Source organism: Piliocolobus tephrosceles, chromosome 19, assembly GCF_002776525.5.
Source record: "Piliocolobus tephrosceles isolate RC106 chromosome 19, ASM277652v3, whole genome shotgun sequence".
Lineage (NCBI taxonomy): Eukaryota > Metazoa > Chordata > Mammalia > Primates > Cercopithecidae > Piliocolobus > Piliocolobus tephrosceles.
In genome coordinates this window covers 24851031-24871172 of record NC_045452.1, presented here as the reverse complement: position 1 = coordinate 24871172, position 20142 = coordinate 24851031, and the positions used below count along the sequence as shown (strand labels likewise).

General features: G+C 45.8%; 1 protein-coding gene across 2 annotated transcripts in view; it reads left to right on the top strand.

Moving 5' to 3' along the window:
• Positions 1–20142, top strand: part of PACSIN2 (protein kinase C and casein kinase substrate in neurons 2) — a 142370-nt gene that overhangs the window by 21783 nt on the left and 100445 nt on the right. Inside the window, exon 1 of one of the 2 annotated variants that reach the window (XM_023221797.3) lies at positions 8484–8684. The exons of the other annotated variant lie outside the window; for it this stretch is intronic. The gene's annotated coding sequence lies outside the window, so the exon portion shown is untranslated. Of the gene's footprint in view, positions 1–8483; positions 8685–20142 lie in introns of those variants that run through there. 2 annotated transcript variants of the gene reach the window in all.

The window sequence follows — 20142 nt, the reverse complement described above, 5'->3', positions numbered from 1 at the left end:
AGCTCACTGCAACCTCCGCCTCCCAGGTTCAAGCGATTCTCCTGCCTCGGCCTCCCAAGTAGCTGGGACTACAGTCGCACGCTGCCACGCCCGGCCAGTTTTTTTGTGTTTTTAGTAGAGACTGGGCTTCACTCTTTTGCCCAGGCTGGTCTCAAACTCCTGAGCTCAGGCAGTCCGCCCGCCTCAGCCTCCCAGAGTGCTGGGATTACAGATGTGAGCCACCGCTTCTGGCCAGTATATATTCTTTTTACAGTATGTATTATTTTTAGTCTGGCTTATTTCACTCAGTAAAATTACTTTGAGATTATTGTAGCATTTATCAGTTTCATTTTTAAAAAAATCCAATGCATGGGCATTTTACAATTTGTTCATTCACCTATCGACGGACGTTTGGGCTGTTTCCACTTGGTGTAATCACAAATGAAGATGCTATGTTGTGAAAAGATGTTACAAAAAGATAAGGTGCTGTCAACATTTGTGTGCCAGTCTTTGTGGGGGACATCTTCTTTATTTTTATCAACAATTTAATGGAGACAGTTGCCCAGACTGATCTTGAACTCCTGAGCTTAAATGATCCTCCTGCCTCAGTCTCCCAAAGTGCTGGGATTATAGGTGTGAACCACTGCACTCGGCCAACATCTGCTTCCACTTCCCTGGGGTAAATACCTAGAGTGGAATGGTTAGGTGATTTGGTGGGTGTACGTTTAACATATCCAGACACTGCCAAGCTTTTCCAAAGTGCTTTGCACACCTCACCAGCACTGGGTTCTAGTTATCCCACGTCCTCCCCAACACTTGGTATGTGTAGTCTTTTGTGTGTGTGTGTGTTTTTGAGACGAAGTATCGCTCTGTCGCCCAGGCTGGAGTGCAGTGGTGCCATCTCAGCTCACTGTAAGCTCCGCCTCCCGGGTTCACGCCATTCTCCTGCCTCAGCCTCCCGAGTAGCTGGGACTACAGGCGCCTGCAACCACGCCTGGCTAGTTTTGTATTTTTAGTAGAGACGGAGTTTCACCGTCTTAGCCAGGATGGTCTCGATTTCCTGACCTCGTGATCCACCCGCCTTGGCCTCCCAAAGTGCTGGGATTACAGGTGTGAGCCACTGCACCTGACTGTATGTGTAGTCTTTTTAATTTTTGCCATTCTGGTAGGTTTAATTTGCATTTCCCTTGTGAGTAAGGGTGGTTACTCTCTTTTCCTGAACTTATTTGCTGTCCGTGTATCTCCCTCAGTGAAGTATCTCTTTAAATCACTTGCCTGTTGAAAAAGTTGAGTTGTTATTATTAACTTAGTTTTGAGATTTTTAAAAATATATTTTGGATACAATTCCTTGATCAATTATATAATTTGCAAATATTGACTCCCTGTCTGAGGCTGTCTTTTCATTCTTTTAACAGCGTCGTTTGAAGAACAGAAGTTTTAAACATTTGCTGAAGTCAGTTTGTTCTTTTATGGCTTGTGCTTTTATGGTTGGTGTCGCAGCTAAAATCTTTGCCTACTCCCACGTCACAAATATTTTCTCATGTGTCGTCTAGAAATTTTATAGTTTTATGTTCTACATTTAGGCCTGTGATCCATTTTGAACTTTTAAAATGTGGTGCGATATGTGAATTGAAGGTGTGTGTGTGTGTGTGTGTGTGTCTGTGGATAACTAGTTGTTTCAGTACCATTTGTTGAAAAGTCCCCAAAACTTTTGGGGAAAATTTCTAATTGGTGAAACCCAAAGGTCTGGGAATTGCGGTTCTGGGCACTTGGATCTCTTCATGAATGTTTACTGTTCTCAGCTTTGTACAGCGTGGCTTTCTCTTTATCCCACCCGGGAGTCCCGGGCTCCTGACAGCAGGGTCTTTATCTTTGGATAGGGCTGGGAAAGGGACTGAGCGATGCCTGCTGGATTCCGCACAGTCTCTCTCCTTCTTCCCTGGGCCATACAGAGGCTTCTGGTTGGTGGATAATGGGCTTTGTCTCATTTCCGGAGGTGACTAGAGGGTTGCCGGAACAGAGAGGTGGAGGGACAAGAAGCCTTCTGTGCCTGGATGGGTGGGGCGGGGCTCAGGCTGAGAAAGGTGGGAGGGGCTGTTCCCCATTCTGCGAGGGCTGACAGCCTTGAGACCTGCCGCCGGCTGAGACCAAGGGAACTGGGCTCTGCTCTGGGCTCTGCTCTAGGCCACTGCTTCACCTTGACCAGCTTTATGACTGGAGGGGATGGGGGTGGGAGGGGCTAACACGTGTTCATTCTTTTCCCTTCAGTCACAAAGTGACTCTGAGCAGTCTCCAAGCCTATACCATTGTACAGCAGCTTCCTAGGAGGTGGTTAAGTCTCCATCTGCTTTGTGATCTGGGGGCAGTGGGTTCTGACTCATAAACTGCTGGTACTACTAGTCCTAGCACTAGTAGTTCCACCACCACCTGATAGTGATGGAGCTTTCTTCTGCTGTAAGCACTTTGTGTATAGAACCCATTCAGTCCTCACAACAGCCCTGTGAGGTGGCTGCTGTCCATTTTACAGATGAGGAAACTGAGGCACAGAGAAGGTGACCATTTGGAAGAAGTCTTTGGGCTGCGCTTTTCGTTATTGAACATTGAAGGATACATAGGGTTTAGCATTTTTCATTAGCTCTTGAGCCAAATAGAGTGTTTCCATAACTCTCTTCCACATCTTCATGTTCTTATCCGCAACGGGGAGGGGTCGGACTGTCTGAGATTAAAATTCTTGAGTGGTTCTCTGTTGTTATCACAATAAAATCCAAACTTGTGGTCTGACTCCTGCTTACCCCTTGAGTCTCATCTCTTGCCACACTCCTGAACTTCTTGCGTTTCTCCCTGTGCAAATCTTGTCTCTACTGCATATGCCATTCTTCCCGTCTTTGCCTGCTGAACTCATCATTCAAAACTTGGCTCTAGTTTCACCTTCCCCTCCCTCCAGGTGTTTTGTCTGTGGGCCTGCAGAGTGAATAGTCCACCCCCATACCCCATACTCCTCATGTGTGATATGACTGACCTGTTTGTCTTCTGTGGGGTTAGGAGCTGGGTAGGCGGAGGGCAGGGGACTGCTTTTTGCATTGGAGTGCACAGTTCTTAGCTCTGAAATGGCACGTCATAGGCAAGCAGGCTCTGTGGGATGAACGGTGCAGGCATGAGTGACATGAGGATCTGTGGTCCTAAGACTGATTCATTCTTTGGGAGGAGTATCCTTTCTTACCCAAAGCCAGTTGGTTTGTGGCCGTCTGTGATTGCAAGTGTCTAGGGCTGCCCTCATGTGGAAAGTCACAGTGACTGACTGCAGAAATTAGCTGTGTTTAAAAAGCATTCATTTTTTAAACCTGTTTAAGTGCTTGAACTGGCATATATATATATACACACACATATATTTCCCCTCCAAGAGAATGAGTTTTATTTTCTTTCTTTCTTTTTTTTTTTTTTTTGAGACAGAGTCTCACTGTGTCGCCCAGGCGGGAATGCAGTGGCACGATCTCAGCTCACTGAGGTAATCTCTGCCTCTCAGGTTCAAACCATTCTCCTACCTCAGCCTCCCAAGTAGCTGGGACTACAGGCGCCCACCACCATGCCCAGCTAATTTTTTTGTATTTTTGGTACAGATGGGGTTTCACTGTGTTGACCAGGCTGGTCTTGAACTTGTGACCTTGTGATCCACCCGCCTTGGCCTCCCAAGGTGCTGGGAGCCACTGCACCTGACCTTTTTTTTTTTGAGATGGAGTTTCACTCTTGTTGCCCAGGCTGGAGTGCAGCGGTGTGATCTCCGCTTACTGCAACCTCCACCTCCCAGGTTCAAGCGATTCTCCTGCCTCAGCCTCCTGAGTAGCTGGGATTACAGGCATCCACCACCATACTCGACTAATTTTTTTGTATTTTTAGTAGAGATGGGATTTCATCATGTTGGCCTGGCTGGTCTTGACCTCCTGACCTCAGGTGATCCACCCACCTCGGCCTCCCAAAGTGCTGAGATTACAGGCATGAGCCACCACGCCCAGCCGAGAATTGAGTTTTCTATCGTGTTAAGAAATGAACTAGGCCGGGCGCGGTGGCTCAAGCCTGTAATCCCAGCACTTTGGGAGGCCGAGACGGGCGGATCATGAGGTCAGGAGATCGAGACCATCCTGGCTAACACGGTGAAACCCCGTCTCTACTAAAAAATACAAAAAACTAGCTGGGCGAGGTGGCGGGCGCCTGTAGTCCCAGCTACTTGGGAGGCTGAGGCAGGAGAATGGCGTGAACCCGGGAGGCGGAGCTTGCAGTGAGCTGAGATCCGGCCACTGCACCCCAGCCTGGGCGACAGAGCAAGACTTCATCTCAAAAAAAAAAAAAAGAAAAAAAAAAGAAATGAACTAGACCAGGTGCAGTGGCTCATACCTGTAATCCCAGCACTTTGGGAGGTCAATGCAGGAGGATTTCGTGAGCCTAGGAGTTTGGGACCAGCCTGGGCAACATAGTGAGACCCTGTGTCTACAGAAAATTTAAAACTAGCAAAGTGTGGTGGTATGTGCCTGTGGTCCCAGCTATTCGGGAGGCTGAGGTGGAACGGTCACTTGAGCCTTGGAAGTCAAGGCTACAGTGAGCCATGATTGCACCACCGCACTCCAGTCTGGATGACAGCTCACTCCCAAAAACAAAAAAACAATTTCTTTGACCATCATTCAGATCATGGATTTAAGTTTCTACATTCCCAAATGCATGTGATGTCATTATAAATTTTATGGTAAACTAAAAAAATAATCTGAGTTTTGAAAATGTTTATTTGGAATGTGTGGGCTGGGGCCAACATGAATTAGATTGGATCAAGTTTGGTAGCTCTTTTTGAAAGAGAAGGAAGTTTGGAGAGCAATGTTAACTGAACTGCATTTGGTACAGAGAGCTGTTCAGAAATGTTTTGCTACATTTCACTGAAATCTGCATACCTGTGGCTACATTATTTTCTTCCCAAGCTGCTGTAGTTAGGAGCAGTTATACTTTTGGCCAGTGGACCCTAAACCTGGACTCTTACGGGTTGCTGAATTTGAACCAGATTTTCAGTTCATTGCATAATGTATTTTTTTCTTTAATTATAAGGAGGCAGGATTAACCAGTCTTGGGAAGTAGAAGGTTGAGTTGTACCTTGATGAAGTTGAGTTCAAGCTCTATTTGGTTGTGGTCCTCTCTCTCCTGCTCCAGCCATGATGTGCCCCCCCACCCCTCACTCACACACCCCACAGCTGTCTGTGTCCTTCTGGGTTCTGTAACTGTGAGGGTCCTAGTAGTAGCTGTGAATGAAAAGTGTTCAGGGACTGTCTTCTCCTTGTCTTTGGTGCCTGGGACAAAACCTGTATTTTCTAAGTGGTTTTACTTTTGTGTTCTCCGAACAGGCATTTATGTATTTATTTATTTTGTTTTTGAACCACAGACGTTGAGTTTATAGACGTAAACCACTACATCCAGCCTGGAACAGGCATTTTAAAATGTGTTCTGGAGGTTTTATGGCTCACGCCTGTAATCCCAGCACTTTGGGAGGCTGAGGCGGGTAGATCATGAAGTCGGGAGATCGAGACCATCCTGGCTAACACAGTGAAACCCTGTCTCTATTAAAAATATAAAAAATTAGCCAGATGTGGTAGTGCACACCTGTAGTCCCAGCTACTTAGGAGGCTGAGGCAGGAGAATCGCTTGAACCCTGGAGGTGGAGGTTGCAGTGAGCTGAGATCACACTGCTGCATTCCAGCCTGGGCGACAGAGTGAGACTCTATCTCAAAAAAAAAAAAAAAAGAAGAAAAAAGAATGAATGTACCAGTCTTCTGAACATGGTGCCATGGGTATGTGTGTGTGGTGGTTGCTACTGGACTCAGGGTGGGGTATCTCGAACCACATGGTGGGTGGCCAGTGAGGTCCCTCAGGGGCAGAGCCACCTGCGTTTAGGGGTATCATCTAGGGGCTGGAGATGAAATTTTTATCTGTGGGAAGCTAAGCAGCCCATGTAATAACAGTGATGATCAGTGTTGGGGCACCCAAGGTTAGTGCTGTTATCACTTTTTTACACATACATGAAATGGAGGCTCAGAGAGATAGTTAAGATATTTGTTCAGGGACACATGGGTAGTAAGTGACAGAGTCAGGGTTTGAACCCAGGTCAGTCTTGGTGTGTTGTGTATAGATTCAGACACACCCCCGACCAAGTCATCAAGAATGTCTTCTCATTGACTGCGTATCAAGGGTGGGTAGGGTGGACTCTACAGGCTGTCTGAGGGGTGTTGGTAGTCAGGGAAGGTGTCAGTGGAAATGGAGTATCTATGTATGTGTGCGTGTAGGTATGTGTGATTTACGTTCAGTAAACTTTACTCAAGAAGGGGGTCTTAGGGGCTTTATTATATAGGCAGTGGGAATCAAAGGCTTTTAAGCAGAAGAGAAAGGTGAGACCACATCTAGGTTTCGGGAAGGTTTTTTTAGAATGGGAAGAAAAGGGTAGAGATTAGATGCAGTAGCTGCTGCTCCTTCTTAGAGTCTTTGCACATGGGGTTCCCACTTCCTGGAATGTTCTTTGTCTTCAGGTCATAGCACAAAAGCCCACCCTCAGTGGTCACTGATGTTGCTCTCTGCCCTGAAGTAGCCCTCTGCTGTGTCTGAAGTCATCATGTTCCCATGTGGATTTTAGTGTGTATCTCCAAACCCCATTAGAGTGTCACTGTCATGCACACGCACTCAGCAGAGTGCAGGGCCCCAAAAGGCCTCGGTGAACTGTGGAGAAATGAGCCCTGAAGTGGCAGGTGGTGAGATCGAGCCTGTCTGCTGGTAACCGTGTTGGGAAGGGGTGGCAGGGGGAGAGGGGAACCAAGGGCATTTCTTTTAGGTGTTTGATTTCGTTTGACCAGATGAATGCTGCCCTTGATTGATACTCACGAGTGTGTTCGTTGGGGGCCGCCGCGCTTTTCTAAACAGCCAGGATGCTTGCCAGACTCCCTGACCATGCTGCAGCCCAGTGTCTTGGCTGACGCAGTGGCGTGGTTTTGCTTAGCTTGAATTGCTTTTCCTTTTCTGTTGGGCAAGTTCTCTTTTGTTAGTGATCATTTCCCTCTTTTAAATCTCCTAGCATAGTTCCTGGTCTTCTTTTTCTTGTTTTTCTCTTGCCTAATGCTTTCTTTTTCTGTGTTAATTCTGGGAAAAGGGAAATCACCTTGAGGATGCTTGGCTAAAACTACAGAGCGAGGGGTGGTTGTTTGGAAAGTCAAGCATGAGCCTCCTGGCTTGGGGCATTGGTCCAATCAAGAAGACCTTGATGTTTCTTTGTGTTGGGGGTGTGGGGTGAAGCGAGGTGGCTGGTGGCTCTACAGTGGCCCTGCGGTGGACATCAGTCCTGCAGTCAGCAAGGGATGGGCAGGGTGGGCGTGGGAGGGTGGAGAATCACTATAGTCGGAGGTGAGACTGTGGAGAACCTGAGTTTGCTCAGTGATTCCTGGGTGGGGAGGGATTAGGCACCTGGGAGACTTTTCAGATTCCTAGGAATCAGACCTTACCCCTCCCTCTGAATATAATGTGGTGAAGGCAAACAGAAGCTTAAAAACCAGCTGGAGCTGGATGACACGTGAATGTGTCTGTGTGTATGTCTGTTGGAGGGGCTGTTCTTTGTCCTGTTTTCCTTATGTTTGGCAAATGTTTCAGTACCAAGTGGGTCCTTCTCAGGAGTGGCCGAGGGCTGGTGGCAGTGTGTTCGGTTGCACCTAGGTGCTGTAAAGGTGACCCTCCTGGACCTGGACCTGGCCCTGGCCCTGCATATGGAGAGAAGTGAGGCCAGTGGGGGGCCACAACAGAGCCTTGGAGTTTGCCCATCTGCTGCCCTCGTGGGCAGAATGTGGAGCCCATCAGGAATGGCTTGTGGGAGACAGCCAGTCTCTGGGGTGAGTACCCCATCCAGAGAGGTGCACAGCTGATGGAGTCTCTCTCTGTCGCCGAAGCTGGACTGCTGGAGTGCAGTGATGCGATCTTGGCTCACTGCAACCTCTGCCTCCTGGGTTTAAGCGATTCTCCTGCCTCAGCCCCCAAATAGCTGGGATTACAGGCATGTGGCACCACTCCTGCCTGAGTTTTGTATTTTTAGCAGAGATGGGGTTTCACAAGTTGGCCAGGCTGGTCTCGAACCCCTGACCTCAAGTGATCCTCTCACCTTGGCCTCCCAAAGTGCTGGGATTACAGGTATGAGCCACTGTGCCCAGCCCATACACACTTCCTGATTTCATTTTCTTTCTTTTTTTTTTTTTTTGTGATGAAGTCTCGCTCTGTTGCCCAGGCTGGAATGCAGTGGTGCAATCTCGGCTCACTGCAAGCTCTGCCTCCTGGGTTCATGCCATTCTCCTGCCTCAACCTCCCAAGTAGCTGGGACTACAGGCGCCTGCAACCACGCCCGGCTAATTTTTTGTATTTTTAGTAGAGATGGAGTTTCACCGTGTTAGCCAGAATGGTCTCGATCTCCTGACCTCATGATCTGCCTGCCTCGGCCTCCCAAAGTGCTGGGATTACAGGCGAGAGCCACCGCACCTGGCCTGATTTCATTTTTTGTAGAAAGCAGCTGGCTTTCCTGACCTTTGGTTACCAAACAGGACAAGCAAATCTACATATATCCATCTCTAGGGTTTAGTTTAGAACAAGAAAAACTAGAGGTGGAGCCCACTTTTGTTTTCCAGCCTCTCCCCAGCTGCTTTTTCCAGGTAAGTAGTTGCCTCTTTTGGGGTCTCACCGTTACTGAGCTGGGTGTTGATGTGCTGAGAAGGAAGACCTGTGCTCTCTGTCTTGGAGATGTTTTCTGCCCTCCTGGTGTTAAGATAATCTTGTAAGTGTCAAAGGCCACAGCTCTGCAGCCTTTTGGCATAGGTGAGGTAAGAGAAATTTCATTTTCATTTCCTTCTGGTTTACCCTGCTCCTTATTCCCAGATGCCCTGAAACACCGATTAAAGGGAGTAGTTTTTAGCCCAGGAACCTTTGCAGCAGGTGTAGTCAACCTGCTGGCCTGGGTCAGGCAGTGCAGATCACAGTCATGCTTTTCTCCTGGCCATGTGGGTTTTCACCTCATCTCTAGATCTAGTTTGGGGAGATGTAAGATAGGACCAGTGTTTTACTAGGTTCACGTATCAACGTCAGGGTAGCTTCAGGGAGGCCTGGGACTTAGAGCATTTGTTTCAGGTGGGAAATTGAGAATTCTGAATTCCGTACTCTTATTAACTTGTCCTGGTCTTTAAACAAATTATATAGTTGTTTCTTTTTGTTGAGGGCAGGAAGAATTTTATTTAGGAAGTGCTAAGTACTAGGCTGTGTATGGTGGTGGCTCACACCTGTAATCCCAGCACTTTGGGAGGCTGGGACAGGCAGATAACTTGAGTTCAGGAGTTCGAGACTAGCCTGGGCAACATGATGAAACTCCGTCTGTACAAAAAAACATAAAAATTAGCCAGGCGTGGTGGTGCACACCTGTGGTCCCAGCTACTCAGGAGGCTGACGTGGGAGGATTGCTTGAGCCCAGGAGGCTGAGGCTGCAGTGAGCCAAGACTGCATCATTGCACTCCTGCCTTGGTGACAGAACCAGATCCTGTCTCAAAAAAAAAAAAAAAAAAAAAAAAGTGCTAAGTGCTGTACTCATAGCCTGTGCATAGCTTCTTCAGCCCAGGTTTACACTAGATTATTTCCTGACCTGACATGACATCTGATCAGTGGTCATTAAGTGTCTGTCTCATGAGATGGGGACTGACCACCAATCAGTTAACTGAAGAACAAAGACAAAGATTCTTAAAAAACAATACATAGTTTAGGGATGTAAAAAAATGATAGGCATGATAGTGTGCTCCTATAGTCCCAGCTACTCAGGAGGCTGAGGTGGGAGGATGACTTGAGCCCAGGAGTTTAAGACCAGCCTGGGCAACATAGCAAGACCCTATCTCTTAAAAACAAAAAATTGATATATTCTCATATGTCAATCTTTTATTGTCCTTTTCTTTTACTTTCAGTTTACTAATGAGAACTGCTAGTTATTTTTTTGCATGTGCCACACCGATAATTGATTGTCTTCAGTATCTGTTTTTTCTTTTTTCTTTTTGAGACAGAGTCTTGCTCTATTACCCAGGCTGGAGTACAGTGGTACAAGCTCGGCTCACTACAACCTCCGCCTCCTGGGTTCAAGTGATCCTCCTGCCTCAGCCTCCCAAGTAGCTGGGATTACAAATGTGTGCCATCATACCCAGCTAGTTTTTTTTTTTCTTTTTCTTTTCTTTTTTTTTTTGAGATGGAGTCTCGCTTTGTTGCCCAGACTGGAGTGCAGTGGCATAATCTCGACTCACTGCAGCCTCCACCTCCTGGATTTGAGCAATTCTCTTGCCTCAGCCTAAGTAACTGAGACTACAGGCATGCGCCACCACACCCGGCTGATTTTTGTATTTTCAATAGAGACGGGGTTTCACCATGTTGGCCAGGCTGTTCTCGAACTCCTGACTTCAGGTGATCCACCCCCCCCTCAGCTTCCCAAAGTGCTGGAATTATAGTTGTGAGCCACTGTGCCCGGCCTAATTTTTGTATTTTTAGTAGAGATGGGGTTTCACCATGTTGCCCAGGCTGGTCTTGAATTCGTGACCTCAAGTGATCTGCCTGCCTCAGCCTCCCAAAGTGCTGGGATTACAGGCGTGAGCCACTGCGCCCAGCCTTGTTGTTTCTTTTCTGAGGCAGGGTCTCTCTGTTGCCCAGGCTGGAGTGTCGTGGTGCGATCATGCAGCCTTGACCTCCTAATGACCATGACAAGCTAGTGTTTTTTATTTTTAGTAGCGACAAGGTCCTGCCATGTTGCCCAGGCTGGTCTTGAACTCCTGGGCTCAAGCAGTCCTCTTGCCTTGGCCTCTCAAAGTGCTGGGATTATAGACATGGGTCACTGTGCCTGGCCATTAATTAATTTAATTAATTTTCTTGGTGACAATTGAGAACTTAGAAGCAACATGAATGTGGAATTACAAATTTTACGAATTTTCACCCAATCCTCTATACTTGTTTTGCCATAGCTGTAATTTGGTTAGCAGGTGGTATCTTTCTTTTTCTGTTTCTGTTTCTTTTTTTTTTTTTTTTTAACAACTTGTTTTAATAGAAACTTGTTAATAGTGTTTGTTTTCTGTTTGTTTGTTTTTTTGAGACGTAGTCTCGCTGTCTCCCAGGGTGGAGTGCAGTGGTGTGATCTCGACTCACTGCAAGCTCCGCCTCCCGGGTTCACACCATTCTCCTGCCTCAGCCTCCCGAGTAGCTGGGACTACAGGCGCCTGCCACCTCGCCCGGCTAATTTTTTTTGTGTGTGTTTTTCAGTAGGGACGGGGTTTCACTGTATTAGCCAGGATGGTTTCGATCTTCTGACCTCATGATCCGCCCACCTCGGCCTCCCAAATGCTAGGATTACAGGCTTGAGCCACTGCGCCAGGCATTATTAATAGTTCTAATAGAAACAATGATGCACTTATTTCATGGGTTTATCTAGTTAAGTGTGTGTATATATATTTATACTATATGTGCATTATATGTATGTATGTTTGTGTAATAAATGTGTGTATGTAAATTTACAATAACAAGTACAGTTGGTGTAAGCAGGGGTTTGCAGGCAGACGTGTTTCAGCACACTGGGCAACATATGAGTCTGTCACATGTGGTCAGGACGCCAGGGGGGATCCATTAATCCATTAATAATTTAGGGATTTTGTCCTCAGGAATCCTAAAGGATTCCTGCCTAGAGGAGGCAATGTCTGTATTTAAATAACTATAACCCAAGTTGGAAAGCGGCAGGTGCCTTAAGAGAGAGCATATACTCCCAGAAGGAAGAGGCCAGAGAATTCATAGAGAAGGAGGTATTTGACCTGGGCCAATTACTTCTTTGTTTTTTGAGTGTTTTTATATTTAGTTAAATATGTATTTCTTTTTTCTTTTTTTTTTTTTTGTTGAGACAGAGTTTCACTCTTTTTGCCTAGGCTGGAGTGCAATGGTGCGATCTCAGCTCACCGCAACCTCCGCCTCCCAGGTTCAAGCGATTCTCCTGCCTCAGCCTCTCGAGTAGCTGGGATAACAGGAACATGCCACCATGCCTGGCTAATTTTTGTATTTTTAGTAGAGACGGGGTTTCACCGTGTTGGCCAGGCTGGTCTTGAACTCCCAACCTCAGGTGATCCACCCGCCTCGGCCTCCCAAAGTGCTTGAATTACAGGCGTGAGCCACCGTGCCCGGCTCTTTTTTCTTTTCTTAAGAAAAACTCCTAGGCTGGCATGCAGTGGCATAATCTCGGCTCACTGCAACCTCCGCCTCCCGTGTTCAAGCGATTCTCGTGCCTCAGCCTCTTGAGTAGCTGGGATTACAGACGCCTGCTACCATGCCTGGCTAATTTTTGTATTTTTAGTAGAGATGGGGTTTCACCATGTTGACCAGGCTCAAACTCCCGAACTCAGGTGATCCACCTGCCTCGGCCTCCCAAAGTGCTAGCATTACAGGCGTGAGCCACTGCACCTGGCCAGATATCTCTATTTCCATAAATCTATAAATAAAAACACAAACAGATGAACCATCATTGGGCCTTGGGCAGTGGTATGGACACTTGAATTGTTTTCGAAGTTTCTGTGTCTTTGAGCCTGTACAAGTGCTGGCTGTTTCTCCTAAGCAATGGAGCGTTGAAGTACCCCTGTCGTCTGTGCTATATTGCAGGGGGATTGGTCAACAGAATGCATTCCTTTCTGTCACAGTTCGTTATACTGGTCAAAGTTCTGTGGTCGCCAGCTAACCTGAGCATCATCAGTTCCTTGGAAGACTTTGGGTGGGGTAGCCTCATAGACTCATAGGAAACCTGAAAAGAAGCCAGAGGAGAAACCACTGTTTTGAAGGAGTAGGGAGATTTCCCAAAGCCCAGCTGGAATGCTGTTGCCTGGAGGAGGAACCAGTTAAGGGGCAGGGACCAGCCTTTTTGGAAATGCTTTGTAGAATCCCCTAGGGAAGAGGAAATACATAAATCAAGGGCCAGGATGCGAACATACTTTTGAATATGTCTCAGATCTGAGTCCACCTGAATGTCTGCAGGCGGAAAAGCATAGCACATCATTCATAGGAACTCCAGAAATGTTGCCCGACTGCCTCCCACAACTTACCATCAGTGCGGGCATGGAAGCCTTCCTGCTTTCAGCTCTGTGTGGGTGGGTGAATGTGAGTGAGGAGAAACACTGTCATTTTATGGTGAAGAGCCCAGCTGTGCATTCATTCAGCAGGATGAGGGTGGACTTTTGGCTCTGCCACTAACACAGTGCGGGCCCTTTGCTCTTCTTGTGTTGTGTGTAAACAAAGACTGTGACATTTTCTGTTAGATTTCTCAGCGTTATAGGTTATTGCTTTTGTTACTGTGTGCTCATGCCAAGAGAAACAGAAGATGTATAAACAGCTAGGTGCTAATCAACTTTTGACTGCTTGTTGTAGCAGAGCCTTCCACAACTTTCTCCTGACCCTCACAAACATGCATGTTTTTAAAAAAGGGAGGAACCTGCTGTAGGCATTATTCAGCAGCTTGCCATTTTCACTTCTCTTGAGCTTACACACTTCTGAATTTAAGCTCTTTTGATAACAAATAATTGAAAAAAGTGCATGGCAGGTTGTAGGTGCTCATTGTGGCATGAATGAATGAATGAGCCAGTAAGTGACTGTTGTCCTGTGTATCTCTCTCCAGGTCAGTAGTTTTTAGTAGTTACGCCACACTGAATTGCTCTAGTCTTTTGGCAGACTTGTACTAGCAGTGTATGAGTACCCCTGTATTAGTTTGTTCTCACACTGCTGTAAAGAACTACCTGAGACTGGGTAATTTATGAAGAAAAGAGGTTTAATTGACTCAGTTTCACAGGCTTGGCAGGAAGCATGGCTGGGAGGCCTCAGGAAACTACAATCATGGTGGAAAGTGAAGGGGAAGCAAGCATGTCTTACCATGGCAGAGCAGGAGAGAGACAGAGAGTGTGAGGGAGAACGTGCCATACACTTCAGCTCTCCGAGAACACACTTACTATCATGAAAAGAATAGGGGAGAAATCCGCCCCCATGATCCAGTCATCTCCCATCAGGCCCCTCCCCTGACACATGGGGCTTACCGTTTGCCATGAGATTTGAATGAGAACACAGAGCCTGAACACCTTTTACTGGGCATTTCCACCAGTGCTAGATGTTGTGTTGTTTTTGCTAATCTGATGACTGAAAATGGTATTCCAGTCTTAATTATTTTTAACTAAACTTTTTTTTTCACCACTTTATTTTAATTTGTGTTTTCCTGAGTACTGGTGAGGTTGAGCATCATTTCACATGTTTATTGATCATTTGTATTTTTTCTTCTATGAATTCCATACCCATATCCTTTCTCCGTTTTTTCGTCTACTGGATTGTTTTGAATTTTTAGGAGCTCTTTGTATATTAGAGCTATAAATTATTTGTTGTGTGCATTGCAAATGCATCCCCAGCTATTGTTTCTATAATTTGTTTTTACATTGTTTAGGTGTGTTTTGCCATAAAATTTTAAGATTTTTATGCGAATTTCTATTTCTTTTTCTTTGTAAAAATGTTTCTTCTTCCATTCATGGTGTAAAGTTACAGATCAGTCTCATATGAATGTAATATGTGTTAGTGCATATATATGTTTATATATATTTGCAACATTTTAAAGTATGTTTCTAAATCAAATAATAATTTGAATACAGTAGTGTATTGAAAGATTACTTTTTCAGGACCAAAAAAGGTTTACTCTAGCAATGCAAGGATAGCATAACATGAGGTATTGTGTTGGCTAGAGAAACTTCTGGCTCAGGGATTAGAGCATGGTTTGCCCCAGCCTTGTCATTTACTAATTCTCTGACATTAGCCAAATTAGTTAATCTCCCTGAGCTTCAGTCTCCTCATCTATAAAATTAGCAGGACGATTACAGTACAGCTGTATAGGGTTGATGGAAGGACGAAATGGGGTATCTGTGAAATGATTAGACCTGGGCTTGGTGCATAGTAAGTGCTCAGTTAATGTTATACATCGCAATTCACTGTATCACATTAAAAAGAAAACCCATGTGGTTAGATTAATATATTTAAAAGGCATGTAATACAATTCTGCCACTAATCTTAATACAAATCTAAAACAGTCATAGAATCTACATAAATATAGAAATAGGTGCCAACACCCAGCAGCAAGCCTATTAAGTGGCCATTCTATGACACTCCAGGCATGACAGGGAGACCTGCATTTAGCACTGTTGCCCCAAATCTGTGAACCCCTAGATAATCCTGTGGACTTGTCAGGCTTGTGGGGACAGGAGCCAGTCTGTCACCTGGGCTGACTAGTGTTGCCTCTGCTCCGTCTGGAGCAAGTGTGCATTAAGGCCTATACTTCCCAGTGGCCTTTCACCAGGGTGTAGCTTCTGGCCTTGCCGTACAGGAACCAGGAATTCCTGGGGTTGGGCCGGGAAGAGGATTATTAAAGTGATAAGCCTGGAGGCATTTTGAGAACTGCCTGTAACATTTAGAGTGAGGAGGGTCAGCAGTGGGTGGGTTAGCCTGGCAGGTGCCAATGTTCTGTACTCCCTCTAGGCGAAGAATTAGCACAGGCATAGTTTTTTAGCCACCTTTTCCTTTCCTACATGCAAAATAAGATGACTGCAGATGGTTGGGCGGGGGTGGGGAGGCCTCAATGCTTTGAACCCTGTAGGGTTTCAGCTCAGATTGGACCTTCCAGACTGGCCTGGAAAGCCATGGGGGGCCAGGGTGTCTCAGCATTGGCCCGCTTTTGGCCTGGTGTTTGTTGAACATCTATCAGTGAGTCTTTTTCTTGTGTCTGTCTTACAGCATTTCTCTCATCTACCTGTAGTTTAGAAATGTTTTCTTAGGTAACTTAAAATTCGTGTCAAACAAGAGGTGATGGATATATACGTTTTGGAGCATACTGATACATACCTGGGAGCCAACCTCCTAGCTGGAGAACTAAACCACTGTGCACCACAGGGAAGTACCCGGTGGGTGCTCCCTGCCAGGAGCAACTGGGAACTGTGCAACTGGGAATCTCTGCTTCTAGTTATCCACCATCCAGTGCACCATGACTAGGGGTAAAGGCATTCCAGAATAGTTCATCATTCCTGCACTTTTTTTTTTTTTTTTAAAGCATATTGACAAGGCTCTGGTTAGAAAAAGGAAAAAAGAAAAGAGTACTTATATACATGTATCTGTAAATAATATATACTATTTTTGTTTATGAAGTTTATAAAAAGAGACTCATAAGTAGTCTGCAGATTTCATTTTCATTCATTTTTGCCACTGGATAATTTTTCATTGTGTGCACGCTATATATATATATATTTATGTATTTATATTTGTATATTTTATTTATTTTTGTAGAGACAGGGTTTTGCCCAAACTCCTGAGCTCAAGCAATTTTCCTGCCTCAGCCTCCCAAAGTGCTGGGATTATAGGTGTAAGCCACCATGCCCTGCCCCCTTTCTACCTTTTAATAGATATATTTTAGTTTTATTTTTCTTATGAGTAAACCACAAGAATGGGGACTTCGTCTAGTGGATTTCTGTATCTTGTAAAAGCACTAAAACTTTTGTTGAATATGATGGGAGCTTCCTCAATGCTAATAATTGAGTAGTGGCATTGGGTTTAAGGGAGTCAGTAGGTTAAACTGATACTGTTGGAAGAGAGGGTGATGTGAGTGTCAGAACAAGACCAAAATGCCACCCTCGTTACAATATAGAGGAAGTGGTGGACTAGAGCTCATCTGCGGTGCAGGCAGGTGGGCTTGCTGACTCTCCCTGACCCACATTCTAGGCCCTGGCACAGTCTACTCAAAGGTCAGCTGGGTCTGCAGAGGAGATACACTTGCTCCAGCTGGCTGCCTTGCATCAGTCTGGGTGGAGAGTAAAGGAAAAGAGGCCTAATTCCCAATGCTTAAGATCTTTTTTTTTCTTCTTCTTTTTTTTTGAGATCTCACTGTGTTGCCCAGGCTGGAGTGCAGTGGCACGACCTAAACTCACTGCAACCCCCACCTCCCAGGTTCAAGCAGTTATGGTGGCTCAGCCTTCCGAATAGCTGGGATTACAGGCACACACCACCATGCCTGGCTAATTTTTGTATTTTTAGTAGAAGCAAAGTTTCACCATGTTGGCCATGGCTGGTGCTAATGATTTTTTAATGGATGGTCTCTACCCAAACAAGAAGCCTGTCCATGGTACCTGCCTTCTGCCCCTACTCACCAGGAAGAGCACTCTCCTCTCCCATTCTCCGGTGGGGAGGAGTTAGGCGTGGCTTAGACCAGGAGCATTGAGGGAACGGAAATCAGTGGCAAAGGGGAGCTGGCATCCTTCCCTGCTACTTAGAAGTAGATCGTATCCAATTAACAGGTGAATGCTCTGGGTATGGCACCTGCTATCTGGTGCTCATGGGAAAGGGCTATGGGGAGATAGATGGTTCAGGTGCCAGCCCCTTGGTGGAACTGGCTGTTGTTTTTCATTGTACCTAGTCATGGTGCACTGAATGGTGGATAACTGGAAGCAAAGTCGACATAGGAATTCGGAGGGAAGGAGATATACATAGATTTCAGGACAACAGTGAGCTGCCAGGCACCAGGCCAGGTGTTTTACCTCATTTAATCCTCTTGGTAACCTGTGAGGCGGGAGATACTGATACTTTTTATACAGTTGAGGAAACTGAGGCTCTGAGATAAATTGACTTTTGTGATTCACAGCTCGTGGGCTGTGAGCTGGCATTTGTATTAGGCTACAAGTTGAGGCTACGCTTCCGTTCTTGATACTTGGCATCCACACCTGAGCTGTGTGTCCCCAAGGGTGAGGCTGCCATTTCTCTCATGGGCTCTTGTCTTTTCCTTATTTAACATATGCTGTGCCCCTAGACGCTAAGGCCTGTGCTAGGTGCCAAGGAAATAAGGGCAATGAGGGATGATGGAGACAGGAGTGGGGGATAGGCACAGACCTAAGACTGGAGTCTAATAGGCCTGTTTCTGTGTCAGTTACAGGGGAGAGCAGCCAACCCACTCTGAGTTTATAGGGCAGGGGGCCATGCCTGGCACACGTGTGGGGCATGCCACACCTGGGTGGAGACAGACAGGCATGTTGGCTGGAGAGCTTGCCTGCGAGCTTTGCAGATATCAAATGTGTAAGTTCCAAAGTGTATATGTAGAGTTTCTGATTGAATGAAACATTTGAAAAATGAATGGGGAAGGCATCTGGAGTCTTTTTCCCAACGTGAAGTTAAAGGAGGAAGCTTCAGCGGAGCCTTGTTGACAAAAACAGTGTGGTACGGATTCCCAGTTGCATAATTCAGAGCACTGGGGAAGTTTTGACCTGTGTTTTGCAAGACGCTGGTCAATTCCTGAGCAAGTGGAAATAATGAAGTTGCTCAGGAGGGATTGCCTTGGGGGCGAGACCTGTGACAGAGTCTGTCATTTTTAACCTTCTCTTCTGGAAATACTTTTTACAGTGTCTTCTGCCTTTTTCCTTTTTAAAGATTGTTTTAAAAACACCACTTCTGGCTTTCTTTCCTTATCTTTCAGTAATTTGTTGCAGGGCATTTTGGATAGGAATATTTCACAGACGTTCTTGTTCGAGCTGACGGTCATGTCCCAGATGTGTTTGCTGCAGTATGACTGCCCCGTCAAAGGTCTTACTTCCGTATTGACCCCAGCCATAAAAGTCATCATAAATCTGGTTCATAATGAACAATCCTTGCATGCTGTTCATAATTAGAAAATCCAGGTGTGTGCTTTTATTTCTAGAATTTTGTCCTGTGTGAAATGTAGGAAGATACTGTTACAAAGAAGCACATTCAAAGCCCTTTAAAAGCATGGTTGAACTGGGTGCAGTGGCATGCATCTGTAATCCAGGTACACAGGAGGCTGAGGCGGAGCATGACTTCAGCCCAGCAGTTGAAGTCCAGCCTGGGCAACATAAGAAAAAAAAAAAAAAAAGTAAAAACATGGCTGGCTTTTCTTAGAGTGAGGCAGTAGACTGTGTGCTTCCAGGCATGGTCTCCAGGTCAGAAAGCCCAGAGGTGGAATTCTCCTTTGGGCACATCCTGGTGCAGAGCTACAGTTTCACGTTTCCTAGTGCACAGTTCTGATCATATCTTTTTTTTCTAGATATATAAGGAGCTATTTTTGTAAAATGGTGGTGGTTTTAAGTATTTTTATCATATGGTGGTTTGTAATGCCACCTCCTTTTTATTGTTTTTAGCTTAGCCTTAGCCTGCAGACCCTCAGAAACCTCTCAGTGGTGAGAGGCACTGCAGGGGTAGGCTGGAGCAGAGAGGGCTGTGGAGAGCCTGGGGGCAGGGCAGGGTGGTGCAGGGAGCCTGGGTCGCTGTCTGATTGCACAGCTGTGGGTGGCGTGGGGTGGCTGCAGGCCAGCCTCACATCTTATGGTCAGCACTGCTTGTTACCACAAGCACTCCATATCTGGTGGTGCACTGCCATGGAGCACCTCAGGTGACTTCAGCTTACATAGGACCCTGCCTTCATTTCCAGGTGCTTGCTTACTTCAATATTTTAACAAATCATTTGATTTCTTTAGGCTTCGTCTTCCTTGGCTAAATTTTAAAAGGAAGACCACATTGTCACTGACTCCTTTTTGCAAAGGACATAATGAATATTTGTTAAACTTTTGTATTATCATGTCTGTAGTAAACTTTTTATTTTGCAAGAATTCTATATGTGCAGAAATGTTGCAAAACTAATAGAGAGAGTTCCTGTCTACTTTTTACCTGGCTTTCTCTAATGTTAACATTTTATGTCGCCACAGCTCATTTTTTGAAATTAAGAAATTAACATTGATGCAGTGTTACTAAATAAACTATGGACTTTCTTTGGATTTCACCAGCTTTCCCACTGATGTTTTCTTGCGGTTCTAGGATCCCACCCAGGTCCTTGATGATTTTTCCTGGTATTAGATTGGCAGATGAATTTGGGGAGAGTCCCACAGAGGTGAAGTGCCCTTCTCATTACGTCATCTTGGGAGGCACCTGATACTGCCATGACTCATCAGTGTGATGTTAACCTTGCGGGTTTACTGTAGTCGGTCTCAGTTTTAAGTGTGGTTCAGGTGTGCTGGTTCCCCACAAGGTTGCTGATCTCTTCAGGCCAGGGCC